The sequence below is a fragment of the Cetorhinus maximus genome, unplaced genomic scaffold (assembly GCF_964194155.1).
Source record: "Cetorhinus maximus unplaced genomic scaffold, sCetMax3.hap1.1 HAP1_SCAFFOLD_481, whole genome shotgun sequence".
NCBI lineage: Eukaryota > Metazoa > Chordata > Chondrichthyes > Lamniformes > Cetorhinidae > Cetorhinus > Cetorhinus maximus.
In genome coordinates this window covers 275,455-296,139 of record NW_027596423.1, presented here as the reverse complement: position 1 = coordinate 296,139, position 20,685 = coordinate 275,455, and the positions used below count along the sequence as shown (strand labels likewise).

General features: G+C 45.7%; 1 pseudogene across 1 annotated transcript; it reads left to right on the top strand.

Moving 5' to 3' along the window:
* Positions 1-14,479: 14,479 nt before the first annotated feature.
* LOC144673811 (interferon-inducible GTPase 5-like) lies at positions 14,480-16,515 on the top strand (annotated as a pseudogene). Its single transcript, XR_013574428.1, has one exon. The product of XR_013574428.1 is annotated as an interferon-inducible GTPase 5-like (transcript).
* The last annotated feature ends 4,170 nt before the right edge of the window (positions 16,516-20,685 follow it).

The window sequence follows — 20,685 nt, the reverse complement described above, 5'->3', positions numbered from 1 at the left end:
ATTTTTCTGAGTTTTCCATGGCTCCTTTGTGAAGTTATGATGGATGAGCTGAAAAATTTTGGTGTGAATTCACACAGTGGTGGTTTTAATGCTGCTATTCTGGTCACTGTTTGGATAGGCAGCAGTCTGTGTAACACTCAGTGCTCTGCCAATCACTCTGTAGTCTCTGTGACAATACTCATAGTTAGAGATGAGGAACAACCATCCTGCTTGCTCACAAACAGGAAGCTCTGCAACTGCTGGGGAGACACGAGAGTCAATTGTGAGAAGGGGAAATGGGAGGTCAGTTGCAAGAAAACAGGCTAATAACAGAAGGGGTGATTAGCAACACAGCGAAGGCTTGCGGGCTCCTGATGTTAAACACTATTGAGTTCTCTTCCCATTGTTCAGTAACATTTTAACCTCGCTTTTGAGAGAAAGCCCTGCTTAATATAAAAACAAAAAACTGCGGATGCTGGAAATCCAAAACAAAAACAAAAATACCTAGAAAAACTCAGCAGGTCTGGCAGCATCTGCGGAGAGGAACATAGTTATTGTTTCGAGTCCGCATAACTCTTCAACAGAACTAAGGAAAAATAGAAAAGGGGTGAAATATAAGCTGGTTTAAGGGGGCGGGGGTGGGGCTGGGACAAGAAGAGCTGGATAGAGGGCCAGTGATAGGTGGAGATAACCAAAAGATGTCACAGACAAAAAGACAAAGAGGTGTTGAAGGTGGTGATATTATCTAAAGGAATGTGCTAATTAATGGTAGAAAGCAGGATGAGCAAGGTACAGATAGCCCTAGTGAGGGTGGGGTGGGGGGAAGGAATCGAAAAAGGCTAAAAGGTAGAGATAAAACAATGGATGGAAATACATTTAAAACTAATGGAAATAAATAGGAAAAGAAAAATCTATATAAATTATTGGAAAAAACAAAAAGGAGGGGGAAAATCGGAAAGAGGGTGGGGATGGAGGAGAGAGTTCATGATCTAAAATTGTTGAACTCAATATTCAGTCCGGAAGGCTGTAAAATGCCTAGTTGGAAGATGAGGTGCTGTTCCTCCAGTTTGCGTTGAGCTTCACTGGAACAATGCAGCAAGCCAGGATGGACATTTGGGCATGAGAGCAGGGTGGAGTGTTGAAATGGCAAGCTACAGGGAGGTCTGGGTAATGCTTGTGGACAGACCGAAGGTGTTCTGCAAAGCGGTCACGCAGTCTGCGTTTGGTCTCTCCAGTGTAGAGGAAACCACATTGGGAGCAACGAATGCAGTAGACTAAGTTGAGGGAAGTGCAAGTGAAATGCTGCTTCACTTGAAATGAGTGTTTGAGCCCTTGGACAGTGAGGAGAGGGGAAGTAAAGGGGCAGGTGTTGCATCTTCTGTGGTTGCATGGGAAGGTGCCGTGGGAGGGGGTTGAAGTGTAGTGGGTGATGGAGGAGTGGACCAGGGTGTCACGGAGGGAACAATCCCTGCGGAATGCCGCCGGGGGGGGGTGAAGGGAAGATGTGTTTGGTAGTGGCATCATGCTGGAGTTGGTGGAAATGGCGGAGGATGACCTTCTGGGTGCTGCTTAGACCTAGAATGAAACAGCACAGAAAGAGGCCATGCAGCTGATTGTGACTCTGCGGAGCCATTGAAAGAGCAATTTAATTCAAACTATTGCCCTGCTCTTTCCCCACAGCCTGATTCCCCTGCTCGATCTCTATAACCCTCCAGCTGTTTTTCCTTTTCAAATGTTTATCTAATTCCCTTTTTAAAGTTATTGTTGAATCTGTATTCACCACCTGTTCAAACAGTCCATTCCAGATCAAAACTCACCGCGGAAACGTTTTTTCCACATGTTGCTTCGGGGTTTTGTCAATTCTCTGAATTCTGTGTCCTTTGATTACCAACTCTTCTGCCACTCTGTATTCTCCTTGTTACCTCTAGAATTTGATTACTCCAACACACTCCTGGACAGCTTCTCATCTTGCAAGTTGGAGCACTTGGAGTTGCCATGGAGAGACAAACACTATTACAATGGAGTCTAGACAGGCAGGTGCAGCAAGCAGTCAGGAAGGCAAATGGGATGTTGGCCTTCATTGCAAGAGGACATGAGTACAGGAGCAAGGATGTCTTACTGCAGCTATACAGGGCTGACATCAAGAGCAAGCTCAGCATTAGGACTTATACCTTCAACCCTCATGATTCACTGTCAGGAAGATATAATAATTTTCATAATGTTATCAGAATTTATAGTAAAGTGGAGTAATCATGAGGCGTGTCTATGGGTCTGTGTGTGTGTGTTTGGGGTCTTAATTAAATTAAAAGCAGCTGATCTGAAGGCTTTGATATAACAGAAGAGAAGCTAGATTTGAAATGTTAAGTCGGTCAACATAGGCGTAAATGTAACATCTAAATTTTTAAATAAACCAGACTAGCTTGAATGCAAAAGAGGGGGTGAAATGTTTCACCTGGCTAGTTAAGAAACAGTGTGTTTATTTTTCCCAAAGATTACTGGTAAAATTGGTTCTTTGATGGATTTTTGTAATTAGATAGATAGAATGTCCAAAGATCGAGTGAAACAATGGGAATTTGCATTAAAAGGGGAAATATGTATAAAGGAGGGAAGGCTGTCTGTAACAGCAGGCATTCTAAGATCTAACAAGTGTGAGAAGGCTCCAGTATCTAAGCCTGAAGCTGCAGTCTACAAGGAACTGAGGCTGAGAAAAACTCAGTTTGAATTTAACTGTTCAGGGTATTGTGTGTTACTTTGCCTGCCTGGGCTTTTAAAACCTTATGCGTCTCACTGTTGCCTTAATGGAGGTGTAACTGAGCTTTAGATTAATTAGGGATTTAGAAGTTATCATAGTTGTATTTTGTAGATCTATGTATGTGCTTAAAATCATTTCTCCTATTAATAAATGTTTATTTTAGTTTTGTAAGAAACCTATAAGACTTGGTAGCCTTATTTTTACTGAATTCAAAGCCCACATCTCAAAGTAATTACAAATTGCAAATTTGTGGCAGCTGCTTTAAGTTTCCCCCTGGGATTTGGGCAGCTTTGCATTTATCATCCTCCTGCCAAAATAGAAAGCAGGGATCCATGCAGGGTATATTTGAGATTCCTCGATTGGTTTGGACTTGGTGAATCTTAAGGTTATGAGCACAAGAAGCACTTTGGATTTAGGAGCTGTGAGGTTTTTTTGAAGTGGTGAGACTGCAATATGTCTTTGACAGTTGCCAAGTCTTGTCTAGGAGTTGAAGTTATAACTTTGGCTGGCTTACAAAAGGTAAATAAAGCTAAGTTCATGGAAATGCTGGAGAAATTACAATTGGATTTACCTGCAGAGGCAAAGAAAGCAGACATAATTGAAGGTATGGCAGAGCATTTAAAGGTGGAAGTGATATCTGGCACTACCGAATCCAAGCAGGAGGTAGTAAGGCTACAGTTACAAATTAAGAAACTTGGACTTGCACAAACAAATGAAATGAAAGAAACTTGAACGAGAGGCAACAGAAAAAGGAAAAGAAAAAGAAAAAACAGAAAAAGAAAGGGCATTTGAAAGGGAAGAGACAGAAAGGCAGGAGAGAGAAAGAAAACAGGAAAGGGAATTAGAAATTGTGAGGCTTGAGAAAAAGGAAAGAGAAAGAGAGAGAGAGAGAGGGAATTCCAGTTTAAAATACTGGCAGATAAAAAAGAGACACTAGATGAGGAGGGACTTATTTCCAGATCAGAACCCAATGGGGAGATGTTTAACTTTGTACAAACTCTTCCACAGTTTGAGGAAAGAGATGTTGAAACATTCCATATTTCTTTTGAGAAGATAGCAAAACAGATGAAATGGCTACAGAAGAACTGGACATTGCCATTACAATCCAGGTTGGTGGGCAGAGCGCATGAGGTTGATGCTTCACTGTCAGAAATGTTAGTGAACACTGATGTGGTAAAAAAAGGCTATTTTGAGTGCATATGCGTTGCTTCCAGAGACATACAGGCAGAAACTTAGGAACATGGGAAAACCACCTGGGCAAGCTTATATCAAATTTGAGAGAGTAAAATAAAGTAATTTTGACCGGTGGATATGGGCATTAAAGATAGAGACAACATATGCAGCTCTTAGAGAGGTCATTCTTTTGGAATAATTTAAAGATTCAAGTCTTTCAGTAGTGAGAACTCATGTGGAGGAACAGAGGGTTGAAACGGTAAGACAAGCAGCAGAGGTAGCTGATGATTATGAGTTTGTTCATAGAGCTAAACCATTTTTTGGCAAACTTTTAAATCAGAGAAGAATAGAAAGTGGGAAGGTAAAAGGAAGGTGGATAGTCAGAGAAGATAAAGGAGTAAGTGGAAATTCCCAGGAAGTTTTTGTCTCAAAATAAAACGGAAGGTGCTGAGGGTAGAGGTGACACTCGAAAACTGAGGTGTTTTCACTATAATAAAGTTGGACACATTAAGTCTGTGTATTGGAAATTACAGGAAAAATCTGGGATTATAGGGGTACAGAAAACTTCTGGGGCTAGTCGATCGTTAGTGTCGTGGGATAGTGACATTCGTTGTTCGGAGGGAATTTTGCAGTATGATAACAAGTGGGATTCATGGAGATGCTAAACCTATTCCACTGTAGAAGGTAAATGTAAAGAGAAAGTAGAAAACAGGGGAGGTGATTGTTGGAGTAGTGGAAAAAATGCCCATTGCAGGGTTTCAATTTATGGTGCATTTGGATATAGAAATAAGATTCTGAGAATAGCTCGTGAAATTCCAATGGGGGGACATTTAGGAATTAGAAAGACACAGACAAAAATAAATAAAACATTTCTATTGGCCTGGTTTGCATAGGGATGTAGTCAAATTCTGTAGAACAATGTCACACATGTCAGATGATAGGGAAACCATGAGCAGTGATTAAACCGGCACCTTTCATTCCCATTCCAGCATTTGACGAACCTTTTACTAGGGTCATGATTGACTGTGTAGGACTCATCCCTAAGTCTAAAAGTGGAAATCAGTCCTTACTGACAGTAATGGATATGTCTACCAGGTTTCCTGAAGTTATACCTTTGAGAAATGTTACAACAAAGAAAATTGCCGAGGAGTTAACTAAATGATTTTACAATATATGGTTTACCAAAAGAAATACAATCAGATCAGGGTTGAAATTTCATACCGTAGCTGTTTAAGGAAGTAAACTCCAGTTACTGTAACTAGGCTCAGTGATATAATTTTGAAGCATGAATGAGGATAAAACAGTTTTAGTCAACAGCTTACCATCGTGAGTCACAGGGGGCTTTGGAAAGATGGAAGCAAACTTTATGATGAGGGTGTATCGTCAGGATTAAGCACAGGATTGGGCTGGGGAATTCAATTCATGTTCTTTGCTATTAGGCATACTCCTACTGCATCGACTGGTTGTTGCCCTTTTGAACTCGTTTATGTTCATGAGGTGAGAGGACCACTGGAATTGTTTCATGAGAAATTGGCGAGTCCAAATTCCAAAACTACTCTCCTGGATTATGTATCTAACTTTAGAGAGAGATTGAACAGAGCAGATGAGTTAGCTAGGAAAAATTTAAAGATATCACAGCAAGTGATGAAAGTGAAGGCAGACAGGAAAGCTACAGCTCGTAGTTTTGTTGTTGGGGAGAAAGTGCTAGTTCTGTTACCAGTATTGGCTGACTCGTTAAAGAAAAGGTTTAGTGGGCCTGAAAGGGTTGAAAAGAAACTGAGTGAAGGAAATTATTTCATAAATACTCCAGATAGAAGAAAGAAGCAGAGGGTGTGCCATGTAAATATGCTTAAAAAGTGCTTTGACAGGGTAGAAAACCAAACTGAGGTATTAGTGGAGGTAAATAATGAGAAAAAAGTAGAATTGCAGGATTCTGAAATTGATTTACCTCTAATCAAATTGGATAATGAGGGGGTACTTGAAATTATAAGTGTAGGATTGAGTTCCCTTCCAGACAAGTGTCAAGGTGATTTGGAGAAGCAATTGCAGTCACACAAAGATTTTTATGGGAATAAGATGGCGAAGACTACTTTAGCTACAAATGATGTATGTGTAGAAGTTTCATCTTCGATAAGGCAACATCCTTATAGATTAAATCCAGCAAAGTTATCACAAGTACAGAAAGAAATTGAATTCATGCTTCAAAATGGTATCATTGAGTCTAGTTGTGGTAACTGGAGTTCACCTATTGCGCTGGTACCAAACCGAATGGAACACAAAGGCCGTTTGTGGACTGTCGAAAGATGAATGCGGTGAAATTGATGAAAAGTGAATTTGTAAAAGCGCAAGTTATGAATCTAGGCCATACCATTGGACATGTTAAGGTCGCTGCAAGAGATGTATCTGACTGACGCTCATCCTCCCTGTTGGTGACCAAGGGTCCTTCCCTGACTTCCTGAGGAGAAAGGGCTCCTGGAGGGAGTTCAATGGGCCCTTCCCCCCTCTTGGCCAGCCACTGATGGAAACCACCAATGCCTATAACGATGGAGCACAGGTCTGAGCGCAAATCCAGCAGGATCTGTTGGACCAAGGTTTCCAAGGATGATGCCAACCTTCCCATGGTGACTCGAGGTGCTCGCATGTCATAATCATGGCATCAGACAGAATGTGGATGGACTCCTCCATCCTTCACTCTAGTCTGTTGCCTGCCTCTCACAACTCTACCTGATGTTCCACCGCCAGTTTTTGCAGCTCCAGCATTTTTTTAGCAGCTGTTCCAGAGGCTCTTCATCTGACTTGAACTCAGCAGGTGCCTGATCTCTAGCAGCCCTCCAAGTGCCAGGGACCTGGGCTGTCACTACCTCTGACTGCTGTGGAGACGTGTCAGTGAGGTGTTATCCAGAAAGTGCCTCTGAACCTAATCAGGATGTGTGACCTGCCGGGGTGTGTGTCCCTGCACTGGTGCCAGTGAACGTAGTGATGGATCTTCCTTCGATGGCTACTCAGCTTCCTTGTCTGAGGTGGCCTGGGGACTGGGGCTTATTTTGGCTATGCTGGTCTGTCTGGACCTGCTGCTACGTGTAGAAGAGTGGAGATTCAGTTCATGAACAGTCTGAATACAACATTGCATGTCACTCATTGTGAATGTCAGGATGTGATCAACTCATGGAGGGCTCATCGATACTGGTTCGCTGGGAAAGGCCAACCTTACCTTCCCCACAGGAGTGATCTCTGTCCTTGCCCGCCAACTCGGTGGCACACTTCTCGAATTTGGAGAGCTCCAGGATGTCGGCTGTCCCTCCTCCAGCCTGGAATCTCTCCCTCTTGTTGTGCACAAGCTTGGCCTGTATGAAGACAAAGGGATGGAATGTGATGAGAAGGGATGGAGGAGAAGTTGAGACACATGCATGCCTACTGTGTGTGCTGAGCCCTCCCCAGCAAGGGCTGAGGATGGAGTTTGTGCAGCATGATAGATGAGATGCTGGTGATGTTAAAATGCCCGTGAGACAATCAGTGTTGATGTGTCCCGGCTAATATTGTCTGAGATCCCCGAGCAGTGTAACCCTTTGAGTACATGATGTTATTGTGAGAGAGTGAGATTGGTATGAGCTGAAAGTTGACCTACCCTGGTGGAGCAGATGAGATCATTCATCCCCTTCCTGTGCTGTATCTCGTCTCTGAGATGGGTGTCCGGTGAGCTGATCTCACTTGCAATTGCCTCCCAGGCCAGTGAGGTGAGGACATCTCGGTGTTGGTGCACTCCTCTTAACAAAGACTCGAGGGAGTCGTGGCCAAACCTCGTGGCAGCTTTCTTCCTGTGTGCAACCATCTCGAGACATCTCCTGAGCACAACTGGGCTGGAGAGAATGAATGTGTGTGTTCGGGTGGCATTTAAATATGGTGCCCAGGCCTTCCACCCCATTAGGTAAAGGCAGGGCGGGTGAATCAGTTGCTGCCCTGTTATTTGATTTGGAGAGATACTCGCCGATGCATAATTAATTAGCCTCTGAGTGTGAAGCTGAGTGCGATTTCCTACCACTCTGGCCAGCGGGAAACGTGCTGGGGAACCTGCCCACAATGGCACTTTGTTTCAAAAATTGAAAATTCTGCACCAGGAGTGGGTAACAGTGAGAAGAGGACTCATGCCTCCCCCCAGCCTTACTCTCTCTTTCTCTCTCTCTCTCACTCTCTCTCTCTCTCTCTCTCCAGCCATTCTGCAGGTATGTGCTCTGCCTGTATCTGACCAGCCTAACAGCAAAGGCAGCATCTTCAGCTTAAAGCAACTGTAGCTGCTGATTTCAGAGGAGAGCTTCCTTCTCCTGGCCATAACAGTGCCACATTCAAAATGTTATTTAGCAAGAAAAGAGCTCATGGTGTTGAGTGTGATATGTAGAGGACTGGCTAACTAACAGGAAACAGGAGCTCTTTGAGGTTGGCAACCTATAACTAGTGGAATGCCACAGGGTTCAGTGCTGGGGAATCAAATATTTACAATCTATATCAGTGACTTGGGTCACTGAACCAAATGACCTGTTGTCTGGGTGAAAGAAACAGAGAAAATCTGGATTCAGAATTTCCAGTCACTGAACCTGTTCTGGGATCTGAAGGTCAGCCCAAGGTTTAGATTGTGTAAAGTGTTTACAATGAGTTGATCCGAACTGTAACTTAACTTCTAGAGAGGAAACCAGTCCTTTTATTATACAACACTCCCCTTCCGATAAAAGTTCTTGCCTTAGAATTTCTTTCATCTGTAGTTTCAGTTATGAGTTTCGTTTTCCCAGAAACTTCCTACAGCTGCCGAGCCCTCACAAAAACATCCTCATTTTAGGAGATTCTGTTTCAAACACATCCAAACCTAAAGAGAAACCAGGATTGCAGTGAGTGAAGGAACTGCACAACGTAAGTGACTCCATGTCCGTCCCTATCTCAGTGTTGAGACCAGCAACAGGTTTCTGTGTGTTGAATGTTTGCGAACTGTTTAATTCCTTTTTAACATCTCGTGTTGCAATGTGATACATGGGCTCTGAGGCTGGACATGCTGTGGGCGAAGGGTACAAGATGTCATTTCCTCTACTTTATCTCCAATCTCCTCACTTAAAAAAATATTTCATGGGATGTGGGTATCACTGGCAAGGCCAGCATTTGTTTTATATCCCTAATTGTCTTTGGTGGTGAGCTGCCATCTTGAACCGCTGCAGTCCATGTAGTGTAAGGGCGCACACAGTGCTGTTAGGGAGGGAGTTCCAGGACAGTGAAGGAACAGCGATATATTTCCAAGTCAGAATGGTAAATGACTTGGAGGGGAACTTCCAGCTGGTGGTTTTCCCATTTATCTGCTGCCCTTGTCCTTCTAGATGGTAGTAGTTATGGTTTTGGAAATTGCTGTCGAAGGAGCCTTGGTGAATTCCTGCAGTGCATCTTGTAAATGGTACACACTGCTGCTACTGCGCATCAGTAGTGGAGTCATTGAATGTTGAAGGTAGTGGTTAAGGTGTCAGCCAACCGGGCTGCTTTATCCTGGATAGTGTTGAGTTTCTTGACTGTTGTAGGAGCTGTACTCATGCAGGCAAGTGGAGAGTATTCCATCACACTCCTGACTTGTACTATGCAGTTGGCGGACAGGCTTTGGGGAGTCAGGATGTTCTAGGTAAGCCATAAAACGAGGTGCCAAACTGGAGGAGCTACAACACATATGCCTCCCAAACAGCAAAAACAGTTAGAAACAGAGCAAAGCAATCCCACAACCAATGGATCAGATCAAAGCTCTGTAATTCAGCAACTAAGAGAAGGAGGAGGCACCACAGATGTCCCCATCCTCAATGATGGAGGAGCCCAGCACTTCAGTGCAAAAGACAAGGCTGGAGTATCTGCAGCCACCTTCAGCCAGAAGTGTCAAATGGAGGATTATCTCGACTTTCTCCAAAGGAACTCTTATCGCTTGTTATGGAGAAGGGGAAGAATTTTCCGGTCAGTGAGCGGGGACGGGGCCCACTCGCCGACGTGTAAAATGATGCGCAGTGTCGTTGGACAGGCGTCCCGACATCACCGTACGTCATTTTGATTTTCAGTTCAGCGGGCACAGAACCGAGTCGGCTGCGCACCCGCCGAATTGTCAAAGGCCATTAAGAAAATAATTAAGCTGGTTAAGAATGCTGCCCGTCCAACCTTAAGGTTGGTGGGTAGGTGAAGAGCCCCGATGGCCAACACATTTTTCATGAAACCTCATCCATGGGTGGGATGAGGTTTCATGAAAGGTTTATTAATTTAATTATATTAAAAAATTTGAAAACATTCATTGACATGTCCCAGCTCATGTGACACTTTCACATGAGGGGACATTTCTTAAAATATTTTCTTTTCTTTCTTTAAATGTTTAAACCAAAACTCATTTCTGTGCCCTTTCACGTGCATGTGCAGGCCCCGACTCAGGGAATTCCCCCCCCCCGCCCGCACAAGGAGTGCACAGCGCTTCTGGGTGTACGTCATGCTGGGCGGCCCTTAATTGGCCCACCCACGTAAACTGGCAGCGCGGTATGCGCCCTCCCCTGCCCGCCCCCACACAAACCCCCTGACCGGAAGAAATTTCTGCCCAAGGTAAATATTTGCTTGTTTTCACTTTTTCTTTTTGGAGAAACTAACTTTAAGTAATAGATTGACAAGTTTCCATCTAATCTTGTGAGAATCCACTTCACTATCAGTCAAAATAACATTAAAAGTAACTTACATATGAATTAGGAGCAGGAGTAGGCTACTCGTCCGCTCTGGTGTGTACCGCTATTCAATAAGATCATGGCTGATCTGATTTCAACCTCAACTTCACATTCCTGCCTACCCCAGATAACCATTCAGCCCTTTGCTTGTTAAAGCAGGGGCATAGTGGTATTGTCACTCAACCAGTATTGCAGAGACCCAGGGTAATCTTCTGAGGACCTGGGTTCAAATCCCACCACAGCAGATGGTCTAATCTGATTTCAATAAAAATCTGGAATTAATAGTTCAATGTTGATTGTGAAACCATTACTGATTGTTGCATAAACTGTCATCGATGTTGTGGGAGGAGCCTGAGCAGAACTGGAATAAGGAATGTTCCACATTCAAATGCCCATTAGGGACTCACCAACCCTTCCCACTCCTTCTTCTAAGCCCATCCCTGGCAGTGTATTCATTATACCCTCTGACCTTCCCCTTCTGATGCTGAACGTTTTGGTCTCAGTTTCATACCCATACACTGTCACCTCAATGGCTTGGCTTGAAGCTGAATTCTTCTTCCATCACCATCGTGTCCGTGCTCACTTCTTTGGGCAGGAGTCCTCCCCCTGTTCAATGGATCCTTTCACCCACCTCCAGTATTCTCCCTCCAGCTGGACCCCTCCCTCTGGCCTCTTACCTGCTCTTGATCTTTTCATTGAGAACTGTCGGCGTGACATCAGCCATGTTAATTTCATGTCAACAATTTCCAGTTTCCAGACCCTAACCGCCTCCTCTTCACCATGGATGTCCAATCCCTCTACACCACCATCGATAACTGTTTTGGTGCCACTTCATGCTCTCGTCTGGACCTGGAAAAATATTTCAATTTTTCTCCCAATTTCCACCGCTCTCTCACCTTCAAAAGGTCTACCTCTGACGTTTCTCTTCCCTTCCTCGGTCTCTGTGTCTCCATTTCTGGTGATTTACTGCCCACCAATATTCATTACAATCCCACCGATTCCCTCATGTACCTCAGCTACAGCTTGTCACAACCTGCTTCCCGTAAGGAATCCATCCCATTCTCCCAGTTCTTCCATCTCAGCTGCATCTGTTCTGATGATGCCACCTTCCAAAACGGCACTTCTGACATGTCCTCCTTTTTTCTAAACCGAGGGCTCCCCCACAACTACATTTGACAGGGACTTCAAACATGTCTAACCCATCTACTGCACCTCTGTCCTCACCCCTTCCTCTCCCTCCCAGAACTAAGATAGAACCCCTTTGCCCTCTCCAGCCTCCACATTCAAAGAATCATCCTCCACCATTTCAGCCAACTCCAGCATGATGCCACCACCAAACACATCTTCCCCTCAGCCTCTCGTCAACATCCATAGGGTCCATTCCCTCTGGGAACCCTGGTCCACTCGCCCATCACCCCCAGCTCTTTATCCCCTTCCCACGACACCTTTACATGCAATCGCAGAAGGTCCAGCACCTGTCCCTTTACCTCCTTCCTCCTCACCGTCCAAGGCCCAAAACACACCTTTCAGCTGAAGCAGCACCATCTGTACCTTGTATCTATGTTGTTCTTTCACAGAGCGCTGACCCTTGTTCTGCGATTTTCACACTCTGCTATCTTACCTTTATGCCACTATCAACACCATCTTTCGTCTTTACCACAACTGTTAACATTCCCTTTGTCCTATGTGTATAAAAATTTTGTCAATCCAGCTTGAGCTGCCACCTATCCCTGACCTTCTACCTTTCTGCAGCTGCTCCACCCCCTCTTAACAGCATAAAAATCACATTTCTACCTCACTTTAGGTCTGAAGAAGAGTCATATGGGCTATGAAACATTAACCCTGTTTCTCTCTCCACAGATGCTACCAGACCTGCTGAGTTTTTCCAGCACTTTGTAACATCTTGAGCCCTGTGTGGGATGTTAACGTTTCAGTGAGCTGAGTGACCCAACCTAGTTCTGTGCTCCAATCTCTGATGTGGCATATTAATGACCAATCAGCTGCTCATGGTCAATGAGTGGATGCCCTTTGGCCTGTTAGGAGTGTCACATCAGGTGAACATGTGACAGGCCTTCATTGATGGAATGTCATAACTGATACAGCTGTGTCTCCCTCACTATTGCCTGCATTCCCAAATTCTACATCCCTCTGTGTTACACTTGAGATTCAGCGACTGTGATGTGTAGCCACTGAGTTCTGAGAAGCTCTTTAACAGTGCAAATGAAGCCATTGGCTTTCAGTGGAGCTCTTCCTCCTTTCTTTCTAAGCAGAATCCTTCTCACTCCTGCGGCAATAAGAGGCTAGAGGGTGACACCAGAATGACCCCCCTCATGTTCGCCCTTCCCCCTCACTGCCATTCCACAGCCTTCCCTCCCTTGTCCCCCTCGTGTTCATTCACCCCACTCTCACCTCACAGCCCACCCCCGGTTGAAGTGCTCGGCTCTGAAAGTGGGGGTCTGCATAATGGTGTTCCTCGGGACAAGGTAGGCAAAGAGCAGGAGCAGACCAACCCTACAGCCCCGGCAGAATGGCCTTCATCACAACAAGACCGGTGCAGCGCTATGGCAGGCAGGCCATGTATGTTACGCTCACCTCGAAGTTACCAGTGAACTGAGGTCCGACTTGTGAACGCCACCCCTTTTCAAACGGGTTTGAGAGTGATGTACTTTCCCGCTGGTGTGATGGAAGGTTGGAAGGCCTGACAAGCTTCCAGTGAGCAGCTGTTTTAATGAGCATTCATGACATGTTAATAAATGCAAATAGCATTCACGCCACGAGTCAGTGGGATAACTGAGCCACCATAAACACACCACGGGCAGAATTGCAACCTGTTTTTATGATGGCGGATTTGCAGATTTTTGCCTGCCGCTGGACTCTCTGCTCTCGCCCACCATGAAACCTGCCGTGAGCGGGATGGGAAATTTCACCCAAGGAGATGAACAGCCACCTTCAAATGAGCAGCTTTGCTAGCGGATGGCCAGTAGAAATAGTTTGGATTTCTTTTTGGCCAAAAGCGGGGGGTGGGGTTGATTTATACACGAGATACATGACAAATTAAAGTTTTTTTGGACAAAGGTCAGGGGTCGACTTTTACACAAGAATGACTACTACTCGAGTATATACAGTAATAATTACTGTCCTCACAGTCCACCTTTGTCAACAATGCATTAACTCGCTCCCTTCCACCTTCAGATAAAGACCAAGCATTCCATTCAGTTCCAATTCTTCAATATGACATCTGCCCCAACATGACAGTGTTAATGATAACAACCCTGACCGAGCATCTGACATGTGTTAATTGTATCAATTGTGGTTAAGTCTATACCAGTGAAGGGCATTGATTGGATAGTTACTTGAGCACATATACAGGGACACTTACTGACCAGGGGCCTACCTCTGGGCACAGTGCACACGATCGATGAATATACCTGCAACGTTTAATTCTGTGAATAAAACTATTCCAAATAAAGTCTGACTCTGTTTGTTTCATTCACCAACTGGCTATTTGTATTAAAACACTGTTGCCTATGATTCTAATCTTCATGACTAACAATTGTGCTATATTCTATTTTAAGCAACAAACGCCAAAGTGAAGAAAAGTTATTCAAACGTCAGGAGTATCTTTACAACAGGTGTTCCAGGAGCATTGAAAGCAGGAACGAAGGATGGGGATAAAGAGATCATCAACGTTACAGAGTGAGAAATTCCTTTGTGTTTCAGTTCACTCCACCCTTTCCACCAGTATTTTCTGTTTTAAATCAATAAATTCTGATTCTAGTTTTCCTTCTATCTTTGACTATAGATTCACACGGTTTGCAGAAATTACTCACAGTGTAAATCACTCATTCTTTTCCACAGGGATCGGATGGCCCAGTCTTCAACCCCCTCATTCTTCAGTCAGGAAGATCTCAACAAACTGAAGTCGGATTGTAAAACAGGTGGGCTGGAGGCAGTTACTCACTCCAGTGATACAGAAGAAGTTAAAGGATCTGGACAATACAGAGTTTAACATCGTAGTGACAGGAGAATCAGGCGCAGGGAAATCCACCTTCATCAATGCGATGAGAGGACTCCGGAGTGATTATGAGGGAGTAACTGAAACTGGGAACACGTTAACCACAATGGAGCCAACCGGATACAAGCATCCCAACCTGCCGAAAATTTTTTTGAGGGAGCTGCCAGGAATTAGGACTAAACAATTTCCAGCAGATAAATACATGAAGAAAATGCAATTGAAAAAATATGATTGAAAAGATACGATTTCTTCATCATTATCTCATGGTCTAGATTCACAGAAAATGATGTAGAACTCACCAAAGAGATTAAGCGAATGGGGAAGAATTTCTACTTGATTCGCTCTAAAATCGACAGCGATTTAAATACTTTTGAAATGGAGGCTAGGAAGCATAACACAGATGAAGAACTAGAAAAGATCAGGAATTACTGTGTGTGCAGCTTAAAAGAGGAGGGGATACCATCACTCACTGTTTTCCTGATATCAAACTTTAAAGTCAATGAGTTTGATTTTCCAGCATTAAACAAAAGCCTCCCAGATATCCTTAAGAATTCAGGGAAGGGTGTTGTCATTCTGTCACTTCCAAACACAACACTGGGGATTATAGAGAAGAAAATAAAAGAGCTAAAGGAACAAATCTGGATGTTTGCAGCACACTCGGGAGCAGTGGGAGCTGTTCCAATTCCTGGCTTGTCATTTTATTTTAACGTTCAGGCTCTGGTTACTGCAATAATACATTTCCATCAATGTCTGGGTCTGGATGATGTCTCTCTTCAAAAACTGGCAAACATGGCAGGGAAATCTGTCAATGATCTGAAAGCAGTGGTGAAAACTCCCCTGGTGGGTGAAATAAATGAACAATTTGTGATAACAATATTAATGGGTTCCGTTTCAGTTGGCATTGTAACAGCTGAAGTCGTCCTTGACACCATCCCAAACGTTGGTTCCATCTTTGGAGCAGGATCATCAATTTCTGTGAGCCACAAACTGCTGACTGATGCACTGAATGAATTAACAGAGAATGCACAGAGAGTGGTGCAGGCGGCTTTTGGAACTGACTGAAATGGTCGGCACTAAAACATCAGGACGTTGAGCTCCTGTTAATCATTAGAAATTCAAAAACATTGTGTTGATTTGGCATCTTCCAGGGCCCCAGGAGAATGCAAATTGTTCCACAACCAAGGAAACACATTTAACATGCATTCACTGTGGCAACATAAATAAACATAGCAGCCATTTTGTGCACAGCAAGATCTCAAAAACAGCAAATGAAGTGACTGATCAGTTAATCCGTTTTTGGAGCTGTTGGTTGAGGGATAAATGTTGGAGAAAACACTGGGAGACGTCCCCTACCCTTCTTTAACTACTGCTATGGATCTACATTGACTTGAAGATGCAGCTGGGATCTTGTTTTAATGGGTGATTTGTGCACCTCTGACAGTGCAGCACTCCTTCAGTTATTGCACTGCAGTATTAGCCTATATTATGTACTCAAGTCTCTGAAGTAAATGACAGTGATGTCCAGAATTACAGCAATTTCACTCCTAACACAATTTGCTCTCCCTCCATTTAATTATCCTGAATCCTCAGCTATTCCTGATTTCCCTCATCAGATCACTGTGTTTCTCTCATTGCAGTAATATCACTGGTTCTTCAGTTAATCGGAGCTACCCATACAGCAATGGGATCAACTTGCATGGACTTGGTACTCTGTTCTGAGTGTTGATCATCTTTATGTTGATGTAGAATCCTCAGAAATCGAGGACTCTCAGTCGTTGAATGATAAATAAATGGTGAGTTAAATAATTCCATGCATTAACTCAATGGGCTGAATTTCCCCAGCACCAGGAGGCAGGAAGGAAAGCGGTGCTGGGGTGGGGCCGGAAAAATACAGGGAGCGGGTTGGGATCAGCTCCCCGATGTGAACCTGGTATCAAGGAACTTTACCAAACACGGGAGCAACTTTGGATAGAATCCCCGCTACAAGGAGGGGGAAAACAGATTGAAATATTGAAATGCCCCTTTAAGGGCCATTTTACCAGCCCATTAGCATTTTCCTGATGGTGGATCAATCCCACTCCCTCACCCCCCAATCCCACCAGCTGAGTGCAAGTGCTGAGTGCTCCCACAGCAGCTTAGTAGGGGAGATGAGAGTCTGGAACTCACTTAGTAGGGTGGTGGGAGATGGTATTTTTTAATCAAAACTGGGATGCAGACATGGAAGGTCCGCTCACTGGGCCCAGATTTGGTCAGAGGTGTCTCCCCTCCATCAGGATACCTTTAAAGTTTACCTTCCATTTCTCTGGCCTACCTGGTGTAGGCTGCAGCACCCTGGCCTTCCTCAGCAGCGGTCTCTGTCCCTGATGATGCTGCTGAGGTTGCTGCCTCCCTGATTGGGCCACTAGCTCTAGACTCTTAAACACACAGACATTTACAGCACAGAAGGAGGCCATTTGGCCCATCATATCCGCACTAGTCAACAAAGATGTGACTACACTAATCCCATTTCCCAGTGTTTGACCCATAGCTTTGGAGGTTATGGCAACGCAAGTGAATATCTAAATACTTCTTAAATAGTACGAGAGTTTCTGACTCAACCACCCTCTCAGGCAGTGAGTTCCAGACTCCCACCCTCTGGGTGAAAAAAAATTCTCCTCAAATTCCGTCTTAGCCTTCTACCCCTTAGTTAAATCCATGCCTCCTGGCTATTGACCACTCCACTAATGGAAAAAATGCCTCCCTATCCACCCTATCTATGCCGCTCAAAAATTTATACACCTCTATCGGGGTCCCCTCTCAACCTTCTCTGCTCCAAGGAAAACAACCCCAGCCTATCCAATCTTTCCTAATAGCTCAGACCCTCCAGCCCAGGCAGCATCCTGGTAAATCTCCTCTGCAACCTGTCCAGTGCAATCACATCCTTCCTATAATGTGGTGATCGGAACTGCACCTCGTACTCCAGCTGATTAGCATTTTATACATTTCCAGCCTAACCTCCCTGCTCTTATATTCAATGCCTCTGCTAGTAGAGGCAAGTATCCCATATGCCTCTTAACCACCTTAACTACCTGTGCTGCTGCCTTCAGGGATCTGTGGATTTGTATACCAAGGTCCCTCTGATCTTCAGTGCTTTCCAGGGTCCTACCATTCATAGTGTAATCTCTTGCCTTGTTAGCTGTCCCCAAGTGCATTACCTCACACGGTGAGGACCTGCACAGGGCTGCAACACCAGCAGCAGTTTATTCATGAGCTGCTACCCACCGTCATGAAGAGATTAATGTCTATAATGCTATTGGAAATTATTTTTAAATTGGAATTGTTTTAGGGTCTGTGTCTATGTGTGTGTCTATGTGTGTCTTAATTAGATTAAAGCCAGCTAGTTTGGGTGCTTTGATGTTTAGTAGTTTTGAGATGTTAATTAGATAAACGTTAGGATTAAAAGGGAAAGCGCAATTTGCATTTGTTGAATAAACCATTCAAAAGAATGGGTAAAACCTTGCACCGAGCTGGGAGACATCAGCATATCATTATCAGGCCATCCTGCCAGGCTCTTGCTCCCACACTGGATCATCCCTCCACCTTGGTGGGAAAGCACGCTGACGTGTTTCACAACAGCACAGAGGCAACGTGCACTTGGCGGCCTTCACTTTGGGTGAACTGGAGATGAGCGCACAGCAATGTTCTACAGAGATTGCCGGGGTGGCCTGTTGCTTTGCAGGCTTCAGGTGCGCTGGTGGGTCGGGGTTGAGTGCCCCCTGCCTCTGAAGTGACTTCTCAGGGTGAGGGGGAGCTGGGGGGGGTGGAAGTGTGCAGCCCTTCCTCTGAGGTAACTTGTGAGGTGGAGGGGGAGAAGTGGGGGAGGTGCAGCCTTGTCATTGAGGCGACTTGTGAGGAGATGGTGGTTTAAGGGCAGTGACTCTGAGGCGATTGATGGCCGGGGGGGTGTGGGGAAGGGGGTGGGGGGGCAGGGTGAGGGGGAGTGGGGGGGCATGGCTCGCTCTGCCCTTGAATATAGCGCACAACCATTCGAGGTGGGGGATGGTTAGGGTGGGCAAAGGAAGTGGCCACGCATTCAGGAAACCTGTAGAAAGTGACCTGAGACAGTTCAGGTGCAGACACATTGATATGATTGGGCTCAAGTTCCAAGCTTATCTGCCCACTCAAGCAATGCCGAGGCATCAAAATGCCACCAAGTTCTGCATCCCGATTTGTACCAGTCACCCCCATGTTCCCGCACCCACTTTAGTTGGACTGCACATATTGTACAATCTCCTCACTAAAACCAGCCATGGAGCAGTCACTGCTGGAGGCGCTCACAGCCCCTTGCAATGTCAGCCTCCTGGTTTGGACCAGTCTCCCCCATGGTTCAAGCTAACAGGGCAGCAATGCAGCGCACTAATCTCTGGCCATCCAAGTGGTGGCCAGCACTCTCCGGGAAGTGTTAAGAGGCTGTAACACTAAACCAGGACCAGGACCCAGGCTAACCACGTGTCTCTCTCTCTCATCTTGCAGAAACAGTACATGAGGATCATAGAGCCTGGTGAACTAACTGTGTGTCTGATGGCCTACAGAGTGTGAGGATGACGGAGGAGAGAGTGACTGAGGCTCCTGGCTGCACAGATGCAGGAGCAGCAAACTCAGCAAGAAGGGGCAGCTGAGGCTCCCGCACACGCTGCTGAAGAACCACAGTGAGCCGTCGCAGACCAGCACCGAGCGACACCCATGGTCCATAGATACCAGCTTTTATTCCTGTAGATGGCCGGGAACCTGTGTCGCCAAAGACTGCAAATGTTTAGGGAACTGGTTGCTCACATCTGCCAGTTACTGCAGGATTTGGTGCCACAGGCACATGGAGGGCATCCACTGCAAATGGTTGTGAAAGTGACTGTGGTGCTCAATTTCTGTGCCAGTGGCACCTTTCAGGGCTCTGCAGGTGACCTCCATGGAATCTCTCAAGCCTCCACCCACAAATTCATCCATGAAGTCACGGATTCCATCTTTGTAAGGGCACAAAACTTTGTACATTTCGCCTGGGACCGGGACAGCCAGGATGCAAGAGCCATTGGATTCGCCCTGATCTCGGGATTCCCACAGGTGCAGGGTAGGATTGACTGCACTCATGTGGCACTCAGATCTCCGTCGCTGCACTCAGTGAACTTCATCAACCGCAAGGGCTTCCACTCACTGAATATCCAGCTGGTGTGTGACCACCAGGTGCGCATCCAGCAGATGTGCACACAGTTTCCAGGTAGTGTGCACAATGCCTACATCCTCAGTCGGTCACAGATCCCTGCAGTCTTCCAGGGTCCAGAGAAGCTGCAGGGATGGCTCCTCGGGGACAAGGGGCCGTGGCTGATGTCACCCATGCGGTGGCCTCAGACTGCAGCAGAGTGACGCTATAATGAGGCTCATGCTGCAGCTCGCAACTTGGGGGAGCAGACCATCAGGATGCTGAAGATGGGGTTCCGGTACCTGGACTGGTCTGGTGGAGCCCTGCAATACAGTCCGCAGAGGGTGTCACGCATCGTCGTCGTCTGCTGCGCCCTTTACAACCTGGCGCTGCAACGGGGAGAGGAGCTGGCTGAGGGGGAGATGGAGGAGCTGCACATCTCCTCCGATGAGTAAGATGCCGATGGGGATGAGGCTGAGGAGGTACTTGAGAGGCGACGATGATGGGGATGAGGCTCTTGCACTGGCTAGATAAGGCAGGCATGCTGGGGAGGCCCTCATAGCTGCCAGATTTGTGGAGGATGATGACGACATGCAGTGAGGTGACCCCAAAGTTCCTCACATCGCATTTGTGAACGTTTGACTCCAGTCTGGCTTATCTCAGTGCCAGTACCCTCTGTGAGAATGCTCCTGTCACGGAGATGCAGTGGAGGCCCTAATAGTCACTAATCGCAAGAGGATGAGGACTACATGCGATGAGGACCAAGGTCTCCATGGCGGCCGGCATCCTACCAATGTTGCCCTTGGTGCGTTGGCATGCTGGCGCTATCACCTCAGCCTGAAGGTGAGCAGACTCCTCCATCGTGCCTTCCAATCTGAGGAGTGCA